Source organism: Maniola hyperantus, chromosome 6 (assembly GCF_902806685.2).
Source record: "Maniola hyperantus chromosome 6, iAphHyp1.2, whole genome shotgun sequence".
In the NCBI taxonomy this organism is placed as follows: Eukaryota; Metazoa; Arthropoda; class Insecta; order Lepidoptera; family Nymphalidae; genus Maniola; species Maniola hyperantus.
Window position 1 is genome coordinate 8,013,655 of NC_048541.1, and position 18,176 is coordinate 8,031,830.

Genomic DNA, 18,176 nt, shown 5'->3' on the forward strand with positions numbered 1-18,176 from the left:
ACAAATTTATGACAGCTTTGGGTGTGCTTTGGGCGTAAATAAATAAGATTAGGAGTTTGAAAATTCTATACAAGCTTAACATTAGACATTATTTATTTATTAGTTGAAATATCTTTACTTTGCAAACATACATTAAATTAATTAATATTTTTTTCTGAAAAACACTTTTCGCGCGCTTGATTTCGTTGAAAATCATCGTGCCTCTCACCTTTCTCGTACAATGTCAGGTGAAAAGCAAACGGCAAAGCAAAATCAAACCCACGTGCGCCGCCGCAGAAAATATTGTACATCGACCGTTAGAATGAGATTTCGGCTTTGTAGAGCGTTCTCTCTGTCACTGATACGTGACGTTTTGTCGGTCTCAACGACAGAAACAACGCTCTGCAAAACCGCTATCTCTTTCTTAAGATCGATGCACAATATTTTCTGCCGCGTACTGCGAGAAGAGATTTGTTAGCAAGCTTTGTAAATAGATTTTACTTATACCTTGCATGATAAATAAAAATGTGGCATCATTGGAAAATCGAACAAACGTCAATAATAAATAACATACAGACAGTGGGCAATTAAGCACGGGGTTGGAGAGTTGGGACAATCGGGCAGCATCGAAATGCACTTTGCAAATGAACCGAATTGCAGGGAACGGGGCGACGAGAGGGGAGGGGGGTGCAAATGTAATCAAACGGGAGATGCACTCTGCAGATGCCACCTCTGACCTACACGCTCCAGATGACGAGATAGATAAGGGCCCCTTCTAATTGGAGGCAATGATTTTGTACTATTGATTACATTATTACCTACTAGCTCACCGCCCCGGCTTCGCTCGGGATTTAGAATTCTGAAAATAATTTCTTGAAAAAGGACACTCGCAATCATTAAATAATTCTATGGTAATTATTTAGTAAATTTAAATTCTATTCAACTCATTCAATTATAGGTACGGTCATAATAGAAGGCTAAAGTTTCTATGAAAATCCGTCGTTTTATCTATGAAAATTATATATCCATTGGATTGTAGGTATCCATGGTACCTATTTGGGCTTTTGGTTAAAAGTGAAAAATATAACTGATTAGGTTAGTTTGATAAGTAGCGGATGCCCGCGTGGATTTAGGATTTCAAAAATTCCGTGGGAACTCTTTGATTTTTCGGGATAAAAAGTAGCCGATGTCACTGTCTAGGTCTTTAGTAGTACCCATGCAAAAAATCACGTCGAACATCATTGCTCCGTTGCGACGTGATTGAAGGGCATACCAACAAACTAACAAACCAACAAACAAACACACTTTCGCATTTATAATATGGGTATGATTATATTAGTATTTCAGGATTTTTTAAAACCTCACAGATTTTCAAAAATTCAACCTATCAATTAGTATCTTTCAAAATATAAGAGCATACCTACCTAGCAAATCTAGTAGGTAAATAAATAACGTAAGTCGTCTGTCCCTGGCTTGAGGGATTTAGAATGGTCGAAATATTAAGCTAACAGTCTAACAGACACCTTAAACAAATCCGCAAGGGTAGTTTAACACGGCTCCCTCCGCAAACAGCGAGCGGCGAGCAACAATGGCTGAGTATTAAAATAAACAGTAACATCGCCATGTGGCGCGCCCTGGCGAGCAAACACCAAACAACGGTTAATGTATTCAGTTGTGTGTTGCTCTAAACGCTGCAGCTAATTCATCTTTCTGACTTTCCTTCAAATATTATAAACGTTATAAAACATTAATTTTATCTCTATTAAGTATTAATAAACACCGAACTTGCTATCTGCTATTTTCTGGTATTTTATTTTCACAGAATAAATATTTAATGTAGATTCCTCGAACATTTGGTGGTTGGCCGTGGCTAGTTACCAGCCTATCGGAAAAGCTAAGCGAATTAGCGTTCCGGTACGAGGCCTCCTACAAACCGTCCTAGAAGGGGTATGGGTTTTATTGAAACTGCCATACCCCTTCCAGGTTAGCCCGCTACCATCGACTGCTCTTCATACCACAGACGAGGTCGCAGTCAAGGGCTAATTTGTATAGGAACAAAAATAAAATAAAATATTGTTTTCAAAATCAGCTGGATCAAAAGGCATCTCAAACATGCTTCTTTATTTACACATCGAGTTAAATATTATTACAGTCCTTGAGCTATTTTGTGATTTTCTCGTCGCGAGTTATAATTATTGAAAACTAGGCGTAAGTTGTCTTTCATGAAGAACGTTTTTCAACCGCGTGCGTTTATTTAGTGTTAGGTAGCCAAGTCCATGACTATTTTAATAAAGTATACACGACCTATATTTCTTTGGCGATTGATATATCCTGCGTTTAAAAATAATTATATTTACAAGTATCTTCTTACCTATTAAAATCAATATTTCTATTAGGCAATGGCTTGTAGAAATCACAAAGGCTACCATTTATCAATACTTAGCAGTGAAATAATATATTACTTAGTTAACACTTCGTACACAGCCCTCGCGCTAATCCGGTGCGGGATAGCGCGGGTGACGTGCGGGTGTGCGGGGCGTCCCCACGCCTCATACCAATCTCAATCTCGCTTACTATTGATGATGACCGTGACATCATCCGTGTGGATTTATTAAAAAATCCGTGATAAACTTCTTTGAATTTCCGGGATAAAAAAAATGGTATTTCTGTACTTAGTAGATCATGCCCGCAACTTCGTCCATGTTGATAAAAAAATGTAAATCCTCTAGGATTTTACGGGACCAAAAATAGCTTATGTCCTTCCCAGGGATGCAAACTATCTTTATACCCGTCAGAACTGGAAGTGTTTTTAAATCCTCCAGGAATTCTTTGATTTTACGGGACCACAAATAACTTATGTTACCCTGGGATACAAACTATCTCTGTAGCAGTCAAAACTGGATAAACGGATGGGCCGTGAAAAGCTAGCAGACAGAAAGATATACAGACACGATTTCACCTTTATAATATCAGTGTGGAATTATTTCACTGTGTTTTATTGAAACTACGGTAGGTACTGTATGTATATACCATGCCTTCTCCTCCTTTAACGAAAATTCGCTAAACTTTGAAACATTTTCTAAATAAATTAAATGATCAAACTTTATAATAATTACCTGTTATAATAAGATAAAAAACTTTTCATGAATCCGAGAAAATTTTCCAAAACCACAGTCATATTTACACGCGTTAGAAATCTCCTTCGACACGTCAGAGAGTTTCAGCAGGGCGTATGAAAAACGTGAGGCCGCGCGGAATGATCTAATTGTATTCATTAGCTAGGACGGAGCGCAAATATTGACTCTACCGACAGCACTGGCCCCGGGCTGCGCCACTTTGATCCCATATCTATACTGCCCGATGAAAGTCTAACCAACTTTTACGGATTTTATCAAAAAATGCTAGGAAAAATATTGTTTTTGATGCTCGAGATAAGTTGAACAATAATGGTTTTAGTGGGTTTAGTAAGTAATCTTATTACGAAAACTTTAGGCATGGATTAAACAGTCTTTAAAAACTCATGCGTAGTATGGGAGAGTCTGATTTTACGTCTATACAGTTTTTATAATAAGACAGATCTCGGAATTTGTTTTTTTGAAATTGATGCAATAAATAGCTAATCTAATCTAATTACAGTACAAATCTTTCTTTCGTGGAATGGTACCGAAAATAGTAACTGCAACACCACGCTGAACAACCGGGCTGATCCTTTGCGCAAATTATTTGCTATATCCTTCCTAGCAGTAGGTACATATCCCATTGGTTATTATTTATTAATATCTATGAATAGCTAATGCTGGCGCTTTCGTTCGCGTAGATTAGGATTTTCAAAAATCCCGTGGGAACACTATGATAAAAAGCAGCCTATGTCCCTCTCAAGGATGCTCTTGAAAAAAGCATATTACACAATTGAAGATTATCTAAATGATAAAAGAGTGTGGATTTGACCTGCAGCTCGTTCCAGCAACGCGCAGGATACCTTTGGATGTATGGCATAATTTTTTTTAAATAATTAAATAAATAAAATAAAATATTGTAATAAATAAAATATTGTAAATTGATCTCTTGAAAAGAGCAACCGCCGAGTTTCTTGCTAGTTCTTCTCGGTAGGAACGGCATTACGAACCAGTAGTAAATTAAACTAGTTGACGATTCAAAGCACTAGTAAAGTTAACGTGAATAAAAATATATTCTATTCTATTCTCCAGGTCTTCATCTATAACTGTGCGAAAAATGACGTCAACCCGTTGCTCCGTTGCGACGTGATTGGAGGACAAACTAACAAACAGCCACACTTTTGCATTTATACTATGGGTAGTGATAACATTTACCACCAAATCATGTGAAAACCTGATATCCTTTATTAACATAAATAATTAAAAATATGATTTGGGTATCATAATCTTGGATTCGTAAATAAAAATATAGGTAAGACGTAATATAATTGTATTGTCTGGGAACAGCAGTTATTTTAATTTAATCATGTTATTTACCCCATAATAGCTAGTACAAAGTTAATCAATCGCCGAGGCCGAGCGATCAAGCGCCAAACACACCCCCTGTTTATACTTAGCGGATGAAAAGGCAACACTGAACGCCCCGGAATAATATTAGCTACCCTAATAATGGACCCATTATTGCTTATCACAAAAACCGATCTTAATTTGAGAGTCATAAAAACGATTGTAATTTGAAGCGAGACAAAATGATAAGTCATTTTTAGTTGATCGCGTTTTTTACTAACTGGTAACATGTGTTAACATTTGCTGATAATCCAGGATTAACACATCATAATAAAGACATGAATGCATAGTTTATTTAGTCCGTCTGTCGACGCTATTCGATGGTGTTTAGTGAGGATGCTGAGCGACAGGTGCAGTGACGCTACTCATGTTATTTAATTGTACCCTATTGAACCGCGTTTTAATTTTATGTGTAGAGATTTAGTATAACGAAACATTAATACTTATAAAATTAATATTATAACCAAGAGTAGGCACAGGACATCCGTGAACTTGAACAGTTCCAATAAATTTGATTTAATCAATTTGAGATTCAAATATGTTCATATTAAATGGATTCAAGTGACAATGAGATTACAACATGGGGTTATTCAACGGGCGGACCAACAAATTCCTAAAAGGCCGGCAACGCATCGGCGGTTCCTCTGGTGCTGCAAATGTTCATGGGCGGTGGTAATCACTTAACATCAGGTGACCCGCCTGCTCGTTTGCTCGCTATCTCAATTAAAAAAAAAACTCTATTTAAAATAGTTTTCCCCGCAGCGATCAATATAAGCTTGGGGCAGTTACAATATTTTTTTAATATCTATTGTATTAATTATATATTTATCAAACACTTACTTTTCTGGAATTCATTTTAAAAATATGTATCTACCTCTAACATAAATATAAATTGTAATGTTTCACTGACCAAACCATTACTGGGTAGAGTTTTTTTCGAAAGAAAAAAAACATTAGTATTTACATTGACTTTAAAGATAAACTAATACCTACCTACGTAATAGTAACTATAACCAATCATCCTAATAAACATAGGTACTTGTAGGTCAAAATACTTAATAGTATCTTGCTAGTATAAAGTGTCAATGAATAATGATCAAAATGATCCAGCGCATATTATAGGTACTACCTACCCACTATACAAAAAATCGTACAGCGCACGACAGATGCGCCCCCAATGATAGTGTTCGCTCCATTGCCTTTCGAACCGAGTAGCCCTTGCATGCTTTTATAAATAAACATGATTAAATCACTGAAAGAACTGTCATCGGCATCATTATTTTCTTATTTTTTGTTCATCACCCCATCGCTGACTCACTACTGAGCACAGGCCTTGTCCCAGAATAGGAAGGGTTTGGCCATATCAACCACGCTAGCTAATTTTCAATTGGCAGACTTCAAACACCTTTGAGAGCATTATAGAGATAATAACATGTTATTGTTATTTCACCTCCCAATGTTATTTCACCGTTCTAGCCAGTGATAAGTTAATTGCTTAGAACCATTAACGTCGAAACCATTCAGCTCTACGCTTAAAACGCACATAGATAAGTACTAAAAGTTTTGCGGTGATTTAATGCATATCTGCTGTATTTCTATGTTCATAATTTTAGAACACCAGCAAATTCATTATTATTAGGTAGGTAAGATATCATCAGATATACCTAATGTATTATACGTTACTACAAAAAACATTTTGTTTTAACTTTTAACCGGCTAAAACTACGCGTGGCCGGTAATAGATGCTTAAACTTAGGTGTAACCTGTTTATTCACGGCTAAAACAACATTTGACTGCCATTTGGCAAATTGGCAAAAATCGACAATGTGACTAATTCTTTTGTACCTACACAAATATCTAAACTAAACTAAATTGACAGGTCTAAATTTAGTGCTGTCCTTTTCCGCAGGGAACATTATGAAAAGGATAGCAATACGTTTAGATTTATACGACCATCATTATAGTAAGATTCTAGAGATTGAGTATCACAATTCACAATGAAAGAAAAAGGAAATTAACTGGTTATATGATTGGAGGAGAGATTTGTGTTGAAAACTGCGAGGAGTAACTTAATTTTTTTTTATTTTAGTGTAAGTAACATCTGCCGATCACTATCGCTTATTTGTAGTGTCACGTGCCGTTTAGATTACTGATTAGTTAGAATTGTCTCCTACGGACTAGGGCTCATTTCGCGCCGGTCACGGTGATCTATCAAAAATCAAAATCGATTCAAATCTGCACCATTTTTAATCGAGCCTTGTGTAGGGAAGTGCCAGTTGTATAGATTGATTTATTGAGTTAACTTGTTAGCATGGAACTAAACTCACGAGCAATGAATTCGAGTTGGTTATTGAAATAAAATCTATATTGTGAGTTGTGACAGTCCTGGGTGCTTTGCTAGTAAGTTTATTATGACGGTTTATCCAATTAACCATGTTATTTGAGAAGCTCCAAAAGTAAGATAATACTAAAGAAAAATAAGACTATTATAGTAATAATTAAAAGAATACCCAGCTACTGAGCTTGTGGTGGCCTTCTTATCAGACCAAAGCGCGTTTAGAACTCTCCTACTTTATTTTTAAGTGTACGTAAGTAATTAGTTTTCACATTAGATATCATTTATTTACCTTACTAACTCAACAATTGACAATCAAAAAGTGTAGGGACAATGTTAGGTACCTATTGAATAATGTAGTAAATAAAATTAATAATTGCTTTGATTTTAGATATTTTGTGTCAATGTGTTAAATATAATATCTAAATATTTAAAAGGAAAAGGCGACTGACTGACTGACTGATCTATCAACGCACAGCTCAAACTACTGGATGGATCGGGCTGAAATTTGGCATGCAGATATATGATGTAGGCGTCCGCTAAGAAAGGATTTATGAAAATTCAACCCCTAAGGGGGTGAAATTTGTGAAGTCCACGGGAATGAAGTCGCGAGCATAAGCTAGTATTCATTCAGAGGTCCCAGATGTAATTCACCTAGTCTCTTTAATTTATTATACACATACGAGAATTAATTTACATAGAAACATTAAGTGTACCTACCAACCATATCGAAAATTATAACATTCGTTCAATTCAAGTATTTCACGACTTCTAGATCCTATGCAAACACTGGCACATTTTATCAATATTTATTATAATAACACTCAAATAATCCAGACAGATGGCTATCCCATATTTTGATAGAGTTCCCTCAGTGTATGAACGGAGTGAGCAGTAAATGAGTCGCGAACCTCTATGATAAATGCAAGGGATAAATCAGAAGTAACTCGGTTACTATACGCCATTTCTCTCTCGTGCTAAATGACACGTGGCGAGCGCAAATCACACAAGTGTTATTGGTATATTACAGGGATTTTTACAACGACTTGTTTTTATTTTCATTTTTCAATACCGAGTAAATATACTGAAAAGAATAATCATCATCATCATCATCAGCCTGTGGACGTCCACTGTTGGACATAGGCCTTCCCTAAAGAGCGCCACCACACCCGGTCCTCAGCCTTCCTCATCCAGCCACTTCCCGCCAGCCTCTTTAAATCGTCGGTCTATCGAGCTGGAGGGCGTCCCACACTACGCTTGCTTAAACGCGGTCTCCACTCAAGGACTTTCCGGCTCCAACGGCCATCGCCGTGAATAGAATACCTACGCCATATTTTGCGACACTATAGATACTGCTTGTTGTAGTTAATAATAATGGGTAAAATCATAGGAAAAAGAGGGGTGGGAAGAAGAAAACATAATTGAGTGGAGTAGAATAAAAACAGTCGAAGAACGATTCCACTTAACCATGAACAAAGAGAAGTTTAGGAAACTGACTGCTGATCATCAGTTATGGAGAGGCACACGAAAAAGAAACAGAAAAAGTAAATTCTGATTTCTATCTTAAAATTTAATTCGAATAATTAGATAAACAATAATGTCACCTTATATGCGTTTTAAGTTTCGCGTTAAGTAAAAATTTAAAAATATATTTATTTATACTACAGCACGTTAAACCTTCGCCCAGCTATCATAATATCATTTATCTGATAATAACCATAAAACCTGAGTTGATATCTCACTCTAAATCTAATTGTGTGCGGAAGGATCTGGTAACCCATCGCATTACTTTCCCAAGAAAACTGAAACCACTATGTGATTTAAGGAAAGAAGTCACGACCCTCAGCAATGAGGAATACAACGCAGAAAGAGATAGGTACTCGATCATACGAAACATACAATAATCTAACCCTCCTCTGCGTTTAGGAATGGCGATTCAGTTATGATATCCATATATTTCGCCCTTATGATAGTTTCTGACGGCTCTCCTATGCTCCCCCAGCGAAATCGGCCCTAAATTCAATGAGCAACATGAGGTTGCTCTTTTATAGATAGAATAACGCTAAACTATTTTTAATATTTTGATGTATCAATGAGACAGGATTAATAATATTGTAAAATTTTACAAATATTATAACATTCGTAAGTAATTTTTATGTTCATCTGGTTCTCAAAATGGATATTACCTTAAGAAGCAACTAAATATTTTTTAGGACTTACTAAAAGATACACTTATAAAATGAAAACGTATTTTTTTTTGTGTGATCTAACCATAAATTCACGGTTTTTAGATTTTTCCCCAAATATCAGCCATAAGATCTACCTATCTGCCAAATTTCATGATTCTAGGTCAACGGGAAGTACCCTGTAGGTTTCTTGACAGACAGACAGACAACAAAGTGATCCTATAAGGGTTCCGTTTTTCCTTTTGAGGTACGGAACCCTAAAAAACTGAGCACCTTGTTGGTTTGGATGATGTGTTTAATTTGTATTTTTTGTTTCATCATCATCATCATCATGATCAATCCATCTCCGGCCCATTACTGAGCACAGGTCTCCTCTCCGAATGAGTAGGGATTTTTTTGTTTATTGGCTTTAAAAATTTAGTGTTAATTTAGATTTTAGTTTTAATTTCAATATAATATTTGTGTCCAAATTTGTGTCTATCTAAAGATTAAAAAATAATTGTACTTACTTAGTGTAAAAAAATATTTTTGATAAATTATCAAAAAGATAAAAGTTGATTGACGTAATAGCAGATAGTTCAGTAGGTACGCGGCAGAAAATAATGTACCTTTACCACCGTTAGAACCTTTAGAATGAGATTTCGGCTTTGTAGAGCGATGTCTCTGTCACTCATACCTATGTGATGTTTTGTTGATCACAACGACAGAGACAATGCTCTACAAAACCGTTATCTCTTTCTAAAGGACAATTTACATTATTTTCTGCCGCTTACTGTAGGTACTTTTGATGGCGCTACTGCGTGGGAATGGAAGAAATACAGTTTATGAAATATTGTATCATTTTTGTTGTCGTGTGAAAACTACAATAATTACAAACCCCTAGACACATGTCAATAAGTAGTCCCTACACACCGCGAACAATTTCTCACATTCAAACTGTAGTTTTATTTCATGGGGGCACTTGATCCCATGATGGCGTCTCCAGGGACAAAACAAGTCGCGAGCTAAATGAAAAATAATTGCGTAAGAGCTCCGACTATAGTCACGTGCCATATATATATGAAATAGGTATAGGTAGGTATATGGTGGGAAAAATTGATTTTGATAACTTTTTATTCATATCTATAATGTTATCAATAGGTACAAAATACCTATTAGAGTTAGTATTTTGTAGCGGAAATGTCTGTCTGTTACCTTTCATAGCCCAACGGGCTAAGTCAAATACTTTGTTATTATTTTTAAGGTTTTTTAATTTACAATCATGAAAGAAAATTGAGTAGGTAGGTATAGGTGTAGAAAAACCACGGAAAAATTAAACAAAGATGTCCCTCTGCATGCAAAGAGACTTATTTATAAGTATCTAAACATATTATTGTTATTTGATGGGATAACCTACATTAAGTATTTATTTTACTCTCATTGAGTATATGTATACTTTTTAGGGTTCTATACCTCAAAAGGAAAAAATAAACCTTTATAGGATCACTTCGTTGTCTGTCTGTCTGTCGTGTCAGTCAAGAAACCTACAAGGTACTTCCCGTTGGCCTAGAATCATAAATCATCATTTGGCAGGTAGGTAAGTCTTATAGCAGATGTAAGGGGAAAAATCGGAAAACCGTGAATTTGTGGTTACATCACAGAATAAAAAATTAAAATGTGTTCATAATAAATAATTAGTATTATCAACTTACTATACCAAGTAGGGTAGGTATCATATGAAAGGGCAGTCTAAAAAGATTTTTATTTATTTTTATGCATAACCGTTTTTGATTTATCATGCAAAATGTCGAAAAAATACGACTGTAGCACGGGTGCGCGATTTAGACTCGCACTTGACCGGTTTTTGAAAGCTTTTATTAGTTATCATTCCGTCGAAATTGGTAACAGATTTTTAAGCTACTTCCAATTTTTCTATTGAATTGAAATATTGCAGAGACGTCAAGTGATTTAGATGATAATAAATAGATGATTATGATTCATGGTAGAGGCGGGAGGTAGACATGGAACTCACCGATGGCATATGGCAGGATAGTTGAATTCATAAACATTTGCTTTATTTTCATGAGTATTTATAAAATATGTAATAACAAAAACCGGACGATGAGGAAGGTGGGCACTGGAACTCTTTAATGGCATATGCCAGGGTAGAGCGAGTAACAAGTCATGTTTGGACTTTTCTATTTTCAATAATAATTTTCTATAATTTTCGAGTAAGTTTCTATTATTTTCAGTACTTAAAAAAACTTCAGGCACACTAATTGAGTTTAATACATACTCTGAACTATTGAATTTTAATACTTATTTTATTCTTACCACCTAAGGATAAACTCTAACATATGAAAAAAACTAGCATAATGAAATTTTAGATGTAGGAATGGATGTAGGTGCTATAAGTTTAGTTTAGTAGTACGGCAGACGACAAGTAAAATCAAGTTGTCGTGCATAAAGTCGCAGCCAAGGGCCAGTTCGAATGATATAGTCGTGTGAAATGATGCTAATCAATTAACAGGAATGTTTGATCTAGACACTCTCCCGTGGGAGAGGCAGGTCACGGCGCGCGGCCTAATCGCGCGAGCGATCGTCTCTTCCCACGATGCACAGATAAATGTACTAGCTGCCATATCGAATGTCACGCCCTTTGCGATTAGTCCCGCCAAATTTTGACATTGTTGTTAGGTAATTATTTGTCCTACTTGGTACTTTTGATGGATTTATTTGCTTGTGGTTCAAGATAGCCACATGCACTACAGCTTGTGTAGCAGTTGGAATAAAACTGACTGACTGACATATTATCAATTTACAGATTTATTTTCTGGGTCTAGAAACTTGAGATTTTGCATGTAGATTTTCTGAACTACCTTTTTATAGTACGTGACAGATCGAGATGGTAATCGTGGTGGGCACGCCTCGCACACCCGCACAGCCCCCGCGCTAACTCGGTGCTGGATAGCGCGGGTGACCTGTAGGTGTGCGGAGCTTCTCCCGCCTCATAACCCGATTGTCATCTCGACCTATCACGTACTACAGATCCGCATTTGATTAAGAAAGGGTTAAAATTAAATTCTACCAGAGCTCAACCAGAGAAGGTCAGCTAGGTAATGTTAGTTTTCTGAAGCCAACCCTGTTAACGAACCACCATTTTTGAAGCACGCTCGTAGGTGTCAAAAGGTGCGTAAATTCCGCGCCAATATGTCGCTATGCATATGACGTGTTGCACAAACGAGAGTGGATATATATTTTTTGGAAATTTAAAGCCGGGCTGGGTGAGCTAGTTTTCAATAATTCTTTTATAGAGTGAACTATCACCGATTAAAGCTGAGCCTTGTATTGTCTGACAGTCATTGAAAATATACATAGTCGGTAGGCAGGTACTGGGTAGGTATAAAGGTACTGTGTTATAGTTTTATTAAATAGGTAATAGAAAAATATGGATAATTGTGATCCCCTCCAAAAATTATACATGATATCTCCCAACGACAGTCCTTTGAATCACCGAAGCCGCTCTAAGTGATTGCTTAGCTGCGTGAACCGCAATCAACGCGATTAACTACAGCCCTAGTTTCATTAGGGCAACTTGGCAACACAATCAAACCATTTTGTAACGCTCGAGTATTACGTCCTCCCGCAAAGGATAAACAGTTATTGCGTAGTAGACAAAGGGACGGACAGAAAAGAGAAAACTAAAGCTAGGCACGTCAGGTAAAAAGAACTCTGACCTTAAACCTGCGCAGTGGGGGAATTCTTACTGTCGATCTGTTTGATAATGCAAAGTGACACGCGATGAAGGGACACCTGCGGGGTGATTACGTAAAACGTTGCCGTAGCGACAGCAACGCGACAGCAGTAGCAATCCGACAGTTCATTTGCTGTCTCTCTTCTTCTTCTTCTTATTTTGCTTTGTCGCTATTGTTGTCTCTCTCTAGCCGGTCGTTTGACAGCAATGATCGCTAGATTTACGCCTGTCGCAAGCCTGTCGCGAGATACGTAATCACCCCGCCGCGCCGGCCGATCTGTTTCGCTACGTTAGGGATTCTCAGTCAAGTCAAAGATACTGTAGAAGAAATATTATTTTTTGGGAAAAAGCTTTTACCAAATATCACTAACAATATTTTTTCCGATTATTGCATTTCAAACAAACAATAACCATAATGATTGTATCCTCAGATTGGTATACAGCGAGTGGCAAGTGCATCTAATCACGCGGCGCGCGGAACGCGTGGCGGTCGCGTGCCCGCGCGCGTGCCACCTGCGCGCCAGATTATTGTGAAGGGGCATCACTGATGTCTGATTTTCCATTTAAATTGTTCACAAGTTACGTACCACTTGACAAGGCCGCTTTTATATAAGTAGGTATGTATTTTTAATTTTATTTAGCAACTAGCTTATGCCCGCGACTTCTTTCGCGTGAACTACATAAATCGTAAGCCCTATTTTACCCCCCTAGGGGTTGAATTTTAAAAAATCTTTTTTTAGCGGACGTCTACGTCATAATAGCTGTCTGAATGCCACATTTCAGCTCGATCCGTCCAGTGGTTTGAGCTGTGCGTTGATAGATCAGTCAGTCAGCTTTTCCTTTTATACTATCAGTAGATCTCTTACTTGCTGACGGACGCACAGCTTAGCAGATAATTGAAAATTTGGAAAATTTTGTTGTTCATTTTATAATATTTTAACTTTAGCTAACTAGCCCCATCTAGGCATATACACGTACCTACTAGTTACTACTTAACTTGAATATAAAACTTACGCAAAAAACCTATTCAGTGCTTTTGAAAACTGACACATCTTTAAACAATGTCCAGCTTTAGGTAGATATAGAAATAAAAACTAAAAGCCTTATGTAAAATAGCACTAAATTGAATTAACTTGTTTTTGAAGATATGGATCTCTGAATTGCAGTCTACGGAGATCCCCTGGGAGAGCGGTGAGCGCAAGATCTAAGACCTGGATTGACATTTTGTGTCTCTCCCGAAGGCCGGCGCGTCAATCTTTATTGCAAAGCCTCATGTCATATTTTACTGACCAAAACTTTTTTAATAAATGATGAGGGGCTATTCCTTGATTAGATCTAGAATAGAAACATACAATAGATAACCTAAATCATACCGAAAACCTATACTTAATGTATTTTTAGTAGTATTTACTTTATTTAATAACTTTTTGGTCTCGCTTTAAAAGTTTTTTATTCTTTTTTTAATCTTCTAGTAAATACTCGCAACGCATAACGCATAAAATTTATCTCCTCATGCTCCATTTTAACTTTTTCTGTCAAATTTCACGTCAAAAGTACGATTTTAGTCTTTATTTTAAAGGTGAACCGTACTTTTGACATGACTGTTGACCCACAGAATTAAAATGGCGCGTGAGGAGTCATTTTGTATGGACTATAGTCCGCTTGGATCTCAGCTCTAAATGTGGAAAAAGTAACCAATGTCCAGCATGAAAGATGAAAGCTATCTCTGTTCGTCGAGATCAGTTCAGATGTACTTAAGTACTTACAGCTGTGAAAAATTAATAGGCAGACAAATAGAGAGACAGGCACACAGACAGACTCACTTTCTATTTTCGCATAATATGATATTGGTAGGAATTTTTCAGTTAAAAACCAAAATATATTGATTAAGAATTGTAAGTATGTCTTTATACGTACTTATATTGTACCTACTACCTTCACGAGAGGTCGAGATAACAATCGGGGTGGGAACGATTCGCAAACCCGCATAGCACCCGTGCTTACCCGGTGCGGGCGGGCGCGGGTGACGTGCAAGTATGCGGGATCCCCCCGCCTCATACCCCGATTGCCATCTCAATTCACAACCTGTCGCGGTAGGTACTAGTTTGGTATTTATAAAAAATCTGCTTGTGAATTCCGTATATTCACGAACTAATCTCTCTCACCATTCGTGGATAACAATAAAACCAAAATCGTCCGCAATTATATAGAATTTATCGGCTCGGACGGTGCCGTGCAACGCGGTGATGGATTAAATTGCTCTTTCCCTATGACAACGTGGGTACGGAAAAATACGTGTATTATGAAACAGCTGGTCATTCTTCATACGATTCCTTTTGCTCTACGGTAGCAGGTGGGCTTTTATTGCAGGCCAGATAGAAAATTGTGTGCGTTTGCTTAGCGCTACCGGCGAATGTTTGCGAACCGCCTCTGATGAATTTGAGGATCCGCGTGTTGGGTTAGGACGCCTCGTTATATTTACTTTTTCGTAATGTCAACGTTTTCTGATAACGTTCTCTGTGAAATGGTTGACCATTAGCAATCACTTTGACTGGGAACTAATGTATCTTACATAGTAAGTATATCGTACATTTAATTATTATATCGTACAGTAGCCGGCAGAAAATATTGTACATCAACCTTTGGAAAGAGATAGCCCCTCATCATTTATTTAGAAAGTTTTGGTCAGTAAAATATGACATGAGGCTTTGCAATAAAGATTGACGCGCCGGCCTTCGGGAGAGCCACAAAATGTCAATCCAGGTCTTAGATCTTGCGCTCACCGCTCTCTCAGGGGATCTCCGTAGACTGCAATTCAGAGATCCATATCTTCAAAAACAAGTTAATTCAATTTAGTGCTATTTTACTTATGGCTTTTAGTTTTTATTTCTATATCTACCTAAAGCTGGACATTGTTTAAAGATGTGTCAGTTTTCAAAAGCACTGAATAGGTTTTTTGCGTAAGTTTTATATCGTATCGTAAAGAGATAGCGGTTTCGTAGAGCGTTGTCTCTGTCGTTGCGATTGACAAAACGTCACATAAGTATGAGTGACAGAGACAACGCTCTACGAAGCTGAACTCCCTTTCTAAAGGTCGATGTACAATATTTTCTGCCGGCTACTGTACCTTCACAGGCTTAACCAAGTCTTAGGCTGCCTGTTCACTGGTGCGGAGAAGAGATGAGAGAAGCAGAACTGTGCAAATATTAATCAATAGAATTGCATAAACGCCGCTTCGCTGCAGTGGACAAGGATTTGCGGACTACTTTAAAAAATCATACATTTTAACACGGAGCGGGGCCGCGCTGATGAGTAACATATCAGTGAGGAAGAGCTGGGGAGCGGAGCGGGGAACCAATTGCCCGCCACCAGTAGCTCAAATGACTCGTCGCATGCTCGGAAATTAGCTCCGCGTATGAAAAAACACAGTCCGCAACTCTGCTTCGCATTACTTTCTCGCTCCGCTCCACTACCTAGTTCCGCGTCTATGGACAGATACAGTCCGCAACACCTCTCCGCATCATTTTCTCGCTCCGCTCCGCTATGTAGCTCCGCACCAGTGGACAGACAGCCTTAGGCTTTAAGTAAGCTTCGGTTCTTTGATACGTTTGAATCAACAAACTATTGTATGATTTCGTATCGTATCTACTTACTCGAAATAGATTTTTCGGGTTATTTTACACTGTACAAGACGTAGAAAAAACGTGTAAGATGATTTAAAATCATCATCATCAACCAATAGACGTCCACTGCTCGACATAAGTCTCTTGTAGGGACTTCCATGCACGCCACGGTCTAGCGCCGCCTGGATCCAGCGGCTCCCTGCGACTCGTCTGATGTCGTGATTTAAAATATTAGGTACATTTACATGTTATAAAATGTTAGCCAAAAAGTAGGACGGTAAGAGTCAAACATGTTCTTTTTAACCGATACAAAAACTCATTTTCATTCATATCTACCAAGATAAAGTTTAAATTTATAAAGAATATATGAAAATAATTTGTGTAAAACGAAAAGCTTTACATATGTACCTACCGACAATCAGGAAGCATACTGTACATCAAAATAATTTAATTACCAGTACATTTGTTTGCACGCTACAATGAATACTGTATTTACCACGGGTCGTGTACACCCAATTTTAATTGTAATATGTGAATTCGCATTTTCCAGTCGAGTTTTAATTATCGAGAGTCGCGCGGGGCTGAAATACGCGACCGCCCGCGAAATTTATGGCGGCTGCCTGCCATTCCGATACTTTTTAACGTAATGAGCAGGGGAAGCGGCTACAGTACCTTTACGATTGTTTATCCATTGTACATTGTATACTTACTTGCGGTGTACTTGTCTGTTATTACTACCTTTCTTTTTTGTAGCTCTTCTGTAATACTAAACGTCGACCGCATTGGTCCTATATATTTGACTAATAATTGATATCCAAAAAATTCTTAGTGGATTTCAAGGCAGTTTAACCACCACTTAAAATATTTTACGTATTCCTTTAATTCAAACCATTTGGAAGAAAATCATCATCATCATTTCAGCCTGCGAACGTCCACTACTTTTCCAAAAGCCTTCGCCTTCGTAGTCACTGGATCCCGCTGACACCGGAAAATTCTATAGAGTGGAGATCGCGTACAAATAAGTATATAGGTACCTAACTATCGTATGAGGCGTCTTCCAGCAAGATAAACCGACACAATAAATAAACTGATAATTTTTCAAAATTATATAAGTATTATCAGTATTGTGTTAATATAAAACTATATACCTACCTAAGTAGTTTAATAATCAACACATAGAATGGAACTGACAAGTACACACTACACAGTCATATTTTCCAAACGCAATTCTAGTCACAATCATAAGAATGTTTATGAAAAAGAATATCCCGTTTCGGGCGTCGTCATCCAGAATATGAGATTAGTACGGAGTCACCAGCGGGTCGCTTGCGGCGAGACGTGATCAGTTCTCGCTCCACTCACCCGATTCTGCCGTATTAAATATTCAATAGGAGCAAGACCGAACGTCGCAGCCAGCACCGCCTTACATAAAAATGAGCCGCCTATTATGAAATTAACAGCTAACCGTGTCTGCTACGTTTTTTTGGCAAGGCACCGTCAGCCGCAGCCGAATTACCGGACACTAATTGGACTGTGGAAATGCAGTGACGGACAGAGCGAAAAAGCTGCTTTTTTTTTCACCGCCCAGCGGGAGCCCGAAATATTTTGATTACTTTACTCCATTAAATCAATGAACGTTGTCACGCTTGCTACTGTTTTCAAAATCAACGTAAGTACCTAGATCTAAACATAACTAATAGATAATAATGGATGTTCATGTACAAACGAAAGTATACATGGTTTTTAATTTTGAAAACAGTTTTGTACAGATTAGTAACAAATTTTTACAAGATTTTG

General features: G+C 37.5%; 1 protein-coding gene across 1 annotated transcript in view; it reads right to left on the minus strand.

Moving 5' to 3' along the window:
- LOC117983192 (paired mesoderm homeobox protein 2B-like) overlaps positions 1 to 18,176 on the minus strand; it is a 42,784-nt gene that overhangs the window by 13,504 nt on the left and 11,104 nt on the right. The window lies entirely within an intron of this gene.